This window comes from Chlamydotis macqueenii, chromosome 1 (genome assembly GCF_036417535.1).
Source record: "Chlamydotis macqueenii isolate bChlMac1 chromosome 1, bChlMac1.mat, whole genome shotgun sequence".
Classification (NCBI taxonomy): domain Eukaryota; kingdom Metazoa; phylum Chordata; class Aves; order Otidiformes; family Otididae; genus Chlamydotis; species Chlamydotis macqueenii.
In genome coordinates this window covers 213,243,528-213,251,096 of record NC_141556.1, presented here as the reverse complement: position 1 = coordinate 213,251,096, position 7,569 = coordinate 213,243,528, and positions in this window count along the sequence as shown.

Here is a 7,569-nt window from a genome sequence, read left to right as displayed (position 1 = left end):
GATTTTTGTCACTGCAGCTGCAAGAATTGCATTTAACAGGGAAAACACACAGGACTGCTTCTAAACTGACAATACCAGGGCCATCATTATATTTTATTTTATTTCCTCTTTCCTCTTGCCCTGATCAAATTAGTCCACCAGATTCTCAATCTGAATTACTAGCTGCAAATCCCTCCTATTCCCAGAAAACAAGCAGCAACAGGGAAGAATTTGATGGAGTTGTTATCGACATTTCTAAACACTCCTGTAATCCCACACTTAATCCAGTCAAATAAAGCAGGTCGCCTGCTATGATTTCTTGCTTGCTTTCTATTAATAGACTTTTTCTTTTGTCCTTAATTAAGGACAGAGATGCCTAAGCAGGAGGAAGATTTATGCACCAGGAAAAAAAAAATAATTCTATTCCACCTTTTTCTTTTGGTGTTTGTGGCCATCCAAGCTTTACCTTAACTCCAGTTGTTTTTTCCTATCCTTTCATCTGCCTTCCTTGCTACTGGCACCAACAGATCGCAGGAATGTTGCCATGACCCTCTGCAAACATCTTGATGGGGCTCAGTTCTGGAGGGGAGCGATGAGGATGTCCCCAGGGACATAGTACGGGGTGCTGTGGGAATGAGGGAGGTCTCCAGGGGCGAGGACAAGGAGGTGAGATCTTGATGTAATGGGAAAAGGGGTAAAGGTGCTGCTGTTGGGGTGGGAATCAGCAGTGCCTGAGGGAGAGGATTTGGGGAGATGTCAGATGGATGGTTGGATGTGGTGATGTCATGAGGATGAAGGAAATGGAGAGGCAGCAGGATGCAAAGTCCAGTCCAAGTACAATGGCAAGCATTGGTACAGACAAGAGGGGCTGGGTCTGTAGGAGTGACGTGACTCTGTCCCACATGTGCTCCCCAAACGTCCATGGAGACCTTGGTCCTCCCCTTTGGAGACCTGACATCATGATGTCTCCGATGCCAGAGACGCACCTACTTGGGAGGTGGGGTGGTCCATCACTTTTCTGACCGGTGATGCCATCCTGGAAGAGAGAAAAGGCAGAAAATGAGTGATCAGGATAAAAATCCCGAGGAGGAATGGGGAGGAGGATGCTGGAGCTGTCTGAGGGCTGACGGAGCGGTCGGGGCCATGCAAGACCCAAAGGCAAAGGAAGACCGTAGTGCTGGAGAAGAGGGGTCAGAGGAGGGCGTTGGCCATGTATAATTGGCTTCCTTCAAGGTCAGTTTTATCTCACAGGCTGGAACGTGTCCTCGATCCCTCAGGGACCTATATAACCCAGGGGAGGTCAGTGCCTGGGCGTGTGTCAAACGTAATATTAAAAATAATAATTCATGGGCGCCCTTGCAGCTGGGAGATATTCAGGGGGTTCAGAGCGATGAGAGGTCTCATCTTCTCGAGAGGCTGGAGCTGTCTCCCAGGAAAACGCCCTAAGACGAGAAGCTTTTGTGCTATTTTGGCCTCGCGCAGAGCTGTCTGGAGGATTAAAACTCCCTCGATGCAATACAAGGCAGGAGAAACCTTAAGAAAAGAGGAGAGCTGGGATCAAACTACATTTGAGTTTGGACTCTGCAGCTCAGGATTGAGGCACGAATGCTAGGATTAGGGGGACACACAAGCTATCGCCCCAAAATACAGATCTTTTAAAGCTAAAATGACACAGCATGTTTCCTTCCAGCATCTCCACCTTCCTGTGACTGGCTTTGATTTGAGAAACAAGCCCAAGGAGAAGGGATAAATTCATTGCTTCTCTTGCAGAAATTTCAAATTTCAGCCTTTTGGAGGACTTTTGGAAATTCCAAATTGGAAAACAAGATTTAAAAAAAAAAAAAAAAGTAATGATTCGGTGTTCCCCTCCTGCCCGTCTCTCCTTCCAACCGCTTCCCTCTTTGATCTCCCCCGTATTTCTGTTGTGAGAGGCTCTAATCTGGATTTGCCTTACTTAGCAGGTTCAGATCACGGGGCTCAGAAGAAAACTTCCGACAACTGATAAACACAAAATACGGACAAGGGGAGGAAAGCCGAGCAAAATGCCTTTTTTGCCCTTCTGACGCTCAAGTCCCGCGAAATTGTTGTACTGCCCTGGGAATGAAGCTAAAAAGTTGCTTGCTGTTGTGGTGAACAACTAGAAAAATGTGTGGTTTTTTTTCTTCTCAGGGAAAGGTTTCCTGCTTTTAATTCAATAAAGACCCCAAATGTGGTATGTCAAACATCCCTCCCTCGCGCCACAGAGCCTTTTCCTTTTCACGAAAGCAAATAAAATTGCAAATGCATCTGAAACCCATCACTTTGCTTTCAAAACCATTTAAAGCATTTAAAAAACACAGGGCTCCGCAGGAATATGGACAAATTTTTTTTTGCTAATCTTTTAGTTCTCTCTGATCTGAACCCAATGCGCCGCTTTTCTGCATCTCCCATCACCTGAGCGCACATCTTCTCACAGCTGTTCTGGGAGGAACCATCTGATACGGGATCTTAGGTTCTTGTTCAGGTTATAAAAACCCACCAGTGGAGAAATAACCTTGCGATGACCAAGGTGCTACACGAGGCAAGAGGGTACATATTGGATTTAAGGAAATATTGGTTATGGTTGAACCATTTTTCAAGCTTGTACCTACTCTTGTTCCTGCCCGTGTCCCGTCCCCAGCCCGCTCAGAGATGCTGAGCTGTTAACTCTGTGCTAGCAACCATAGAATCACAGAAGGGTTTGGGTTGGAAGGAACCTTCAAAGGCCGCCCAGTCAAACCCCCTGCCAGGAGCAGGGACATCTCCAACCACATCAGGTTGCTCAGAGCCCCGGCCAACCTGGCCTGGAATGTTTCCAGGGATGGGGCATCCACCACCTCTCTGGGCAACTTGTTCTGGTGTCTCACCACCCTCATCATAAAAAATTTCTTCCCCATATCTAGTCTGAATCTCCCCTCTTAGTTCAAAACCATTATCCCTTGCCCTGTCACTTATTAGATCATATGAGGTCAACAAAAAGCAGCCCAAATAGGTTTTTAATATGCAATTCAAGCTGCACTGAAAATTACGTACAGAAAACACTATGGAAATGATTTTAAATCACTTGGATTTATGATTTCATAAATGTTTTGGGGGTTATGGGTCTGTTCTGATCACCTAAAATTGAAGGGGAACCAATGAAAGCAAGCAGTGCTTTTATTTTCATCACCATCAGCGAGCACAGGACTTGGTTCCTTATTGCAAACAAATGATTCATGGCCAAGGGTGCTTGGGAATTCACCTCCACATCACGGAGTACTTTGAACTGGGAGCATTGCCAAGAGCACGTAAACACCGCTGTAGGATTCTTGCACCGAGGGGACAGTGTAAGGTCAGGATTTTCAGAAGTGTTTACAAAGTGTTTACAAAGTGCTTAGCTTCTGAAAAGGAGATCCTTTAAGCTGCCGCACGGTGGGATCTCCTAGCAAGGCACCTCATTTTATTCATCAGCAACCCAAAATCTTGACTTGAGAGACTTGGTATCACTGTGTGCTCACTTGCTGGAGTCGGAGCGTGTCCTTCAGATGAGGGAATGAGCTTGGTTACGCGTTTTTCCATGCTGTATTTTATATCAGTCCCATGACATTACCTACAAATCCCACAGTGTGCCTTGCTTCCAAGAACTGCCAAGCACTTTACAAGTAAATACAATCCATAATCCCCAGAGAGGTGGAGCAGGAGCTCCTTTAACCCCTCGGTTGATGCTGGGCTGCTGTCAACCTAAGACCGTGAGCGTTACAGGGCCAGAAAGCAAGAATAAGCATCACCCTGTGGTCCGAATCCCCGATCCCGCTAGACCCAACTGATCTGCTGCAGGTCGCACAAGTCCATAGCAAAGCTGAGACCTGAATCCCCCATCCCATGTCCCGGGGTCTTAACCAAGGCACTGCCTTTCCCCTTGTAGTTAAGATAAGACTGGGGCAGATATCTAACCCATTTCAAATACCTTTTACAACCACTAAGGAATCCTTTGAAATGTCCTCTGCTCAATGATGCTCCTGCCCTACTGCCGTTTTAAGGTCTCATCTTGGTGGCAGACAGACAACCTGGCTCCATCTTTGCCAGAGGATTTGTAGGATTCAGGGGTACCCAAACTGCAAAGCCCTAAAAAATAAACCAGAGGGGTGGGATCAACACTTTTCCAGGTCCTCTGGGTCTTACACACACTTTTACTCTATCTTCAAATTTTTGTCATATCAGCAAGAAGGGACTTCCGTATAAGCACAGGCCAAAGATGGATTATTTCATATGCGAAACCAGCAAACATCTTGAGTCTTCTTAAGTCATTATGAGACATCTTGTGGCTCTACAGGCCACACATTGTGGTTAAAGGTGGGATGGAAATTTAGACTGTATCCTGAAGGTGGGTTCTGTATAATTATTCTAAGAGAGAAGATTCCTTACCAAATAAGCCCGTGGAGCAAAGTATCCTGGAGGCATTTATGTAAGTCCTATGAAAAAGGTAAGTTCCTGAGTGTGAAGCTGGTTAGAGCAGGACCAGCAAATCCCCTTCTCCCATGGGAACAGCACTGTCATAGAATCACGGAATGGTCTGGGTTGGAAGGGACCTTTCAAGGCCATCCAGTCAAACCCCCCTGCAAGAAGCAGGGACATCTCCAACCACATCGGGTTGCTCAGAGCCCCATCCAACCTCGCCTGGAATGTTTCCAGGGATGGGGCGTCCACCGCCTCTCTGGGCAACCAACCATCCTCATTGTAAATTTTTTTTTCCTGATGTCCAGTCTGAATGTATCTCTTCTGTTTCAAATCCATTACTCCGTGCCCTATCACAGCAGGCCCTGCTGAAGAGTTTCTCCCCGTCTTTCCTTTAGGTACTCAAAGACTGATATAAATCTTTGGAGGACATTTTTGCTCCTGACGAGGGGACAGCTATTCTGGCCAAGCTGCACTTGACCACTCTGGGGACGTGCTTACAGAGGCAGGGTTGGAGGCAGGGAATCTGTAAAGTGCTTCATCCCATCCTGGTAGTACCTAGTGGGGTCCGATGTTCTCCTTGGCTCATGTTGGTCCCTCACGGCTTGGTGTCCTCTCTTGGCTCTTTTCTTCTGCCTCAATTTGTCACTAATGTTGGCTGCTCCTGCTTTAGATTAGAGTTTCCAGTTTCAGATTAAGTTCTGCTTCAAGTTTTGACTATAGGGCCCTAACCATTGAGCCAGATGATCATCCAGCCACAAGACATTAAGAAATCTCCTCTGTAGAGCAAAATGAGCTCCTTCCATAAAAACACAATAGAATGATGTCTGCACGCAGGGCTTGTTCAGCTCTGGAAAGTTTGGGTTTGGGATAACCCACCACCTCCCATCAACAGACAAATCCAGAGGATGCTGCTGGCATTGGTCTTGGGGCAACCACCCGTCGCACTACAAGTCCTCCAAGAGACCATCCCACACATTGTATTTTATTAACTAAAGGTGAGTCTTGGTCACTTCAAGGTAGCCAGGATGGCAGTTAATTTATGATAACTTGCTGAATAATGAGGCTCTTGCAGTAGGCTATCCCCTGACATGGGAAACCCTCACAGCTGGAGCAGCCTGTGCTTCAGCTGTTCCTCACTTTTCCAGCCCTGGAGGAGACCTTGGGAGAAGGGGATGGAAATCAGAGCAAGCTCAGGGCTGCTCCAGTGAGGATGGGGATGGATTTGGCTCACAAACACACATGAAGGAAAGAAGCAGGAAAGTACCTTGTGCACCCACGTGATCCTTTCCTGATCGCTTCCCGTATCTCCCATCTGCACTTTATGTTGCAGGTCTTTTCAGTGTTTTGCACATGAGAAATTTCGTGGTCAAAACTGGACCAATGTTTTGGGGATGCCCAAGAACAGACCAATGGCTTTGGGGTATGCATGGGAAGAAGGGAAATAATCCTTTCACAGGCCAGCCTGCAACAGCCCTTTTCTGTTGGAAGCACTTTCACGGCAGTCCTGATAAACCCCATGTTCTCCAGCTCCAGAAGTTATGATCATCAAAATATAGATACATGCACACCCATAAATATTATTTTATATATATGATGACTGTGGAGGTTTTGCTGGATCCAGCTGAACAAATTAACACGGTATAATCTGCAGAACTGTGGATTGAGAAGACATGATACGTGATGACATGAAGACAGATACAGAGGAGGGAATAATCTTGTCTTCATGCCCAACTGGATGGGAAAAAAAAAGCAATGGGCCTACTTAGGAATTTTTCCGTTAAGAATAGGTTAGCTGGAAAGGTTGTGGCATCTTTATCGCAGAGAGTCTTTAAGAGTACGTTAACACCGTGTCTGCCTGGTGACATATGACATGGGTGGACTTGATCCTCCCTTCAGATAAAGGCCATGGCCCTGCTGACCTCTTAATATCCCTTCCCAGCCCTATTTCTCTACGATTGCAGTGCTGGGAATGGCAATATCTGCATTCTCACCTCCACTGCTCTAAGAGGATTTACTCCAGGATGTACCTTAGCTAATAGGCTTCAGCAGATCTTTCATGAGGCCAGCTTTAGCCTGACCTGCTAGGAAGTGATCAATACCTCTTCCTTCTAATGGACACCAGTGTCCAATGCTTTTGCCTGTTACTGAGTTTTGTTGCTTCTACTGCTCTGGACTGGTCAATACAAAAGAAAGTGAGGTGATAGGAGGCCTCCTTACCAAAATAAAGCTTTCAGTGAAGCTTTATAGTTTATTTCTGGACTGAGGTCCAGAATCCAGGCCTTCAGTGTGGGAGGTGAAGGCTCTGAGGACTTACTGCTGTCTTCATTTTGCCAGCTCCTGGCCCTAGGGCTCTGTCTTAGGGCTTTCAAAGTTATGTCCTGGGGTCCAGCTCTCTGAAGAGCACAGAGAAAGTGTCTGGGGTCCAGATCTCTTTTCTCCCCGCACTAATGAGCTGTGGCCAGGCCACATTGACTCAGATGCTCCTTCTCCAGCACATGCAGAGCATTTCCAGCTTTAACTCTGTCCTCACCTATCTCCCCGCAGCCACAGGTTAAGAAGATAGAATCGTTTAATTGGTTTGGAGCAAAGGTCCAGCTACTTCGGTAGCACTCCTCTGTTGGTGACCAACAGCAGATGCCTGGGAAGAACAGAACGAGCACAATGTAAAGGTCCTCCACAACATTCTCCCAGCTCCCAGCAGTTTGCAGTCCGGGTCTTCTTGACCGGGTGGTATCTTTGTATTTAACGGTCAATCTCAGTATTTGCCCAGTTTTTGTCCAGTTCCCTTAGAAGTCTTTTTTTTTTTTTCCCCAAACGTTTCATCTTCACAGCTGCTATTATGATTGATGTCCCTGCTCCTTGCAAGGGGGTTGGACTAGATGACCTTTAAAGGTCCTTCCTACCAAAACCATTCTATGATTCTACGATTATTTCCAAAGTTAGAAACTTTCACACATCTAGAGTTTAAGTTTGTTTCACCACATGGGAAAGAGATCTTGGGGTCCTTGTGGGTAGCCCTCTGAAATGGCTGTCTCTTTCTTAGCACTGGCTAAAAAAAAGAAAAACAAATAGGATGATATTAATTATTAGGAAAGGAATAAAGAATGAAAAAGAAAGCATCCCTGTTGTCAACTA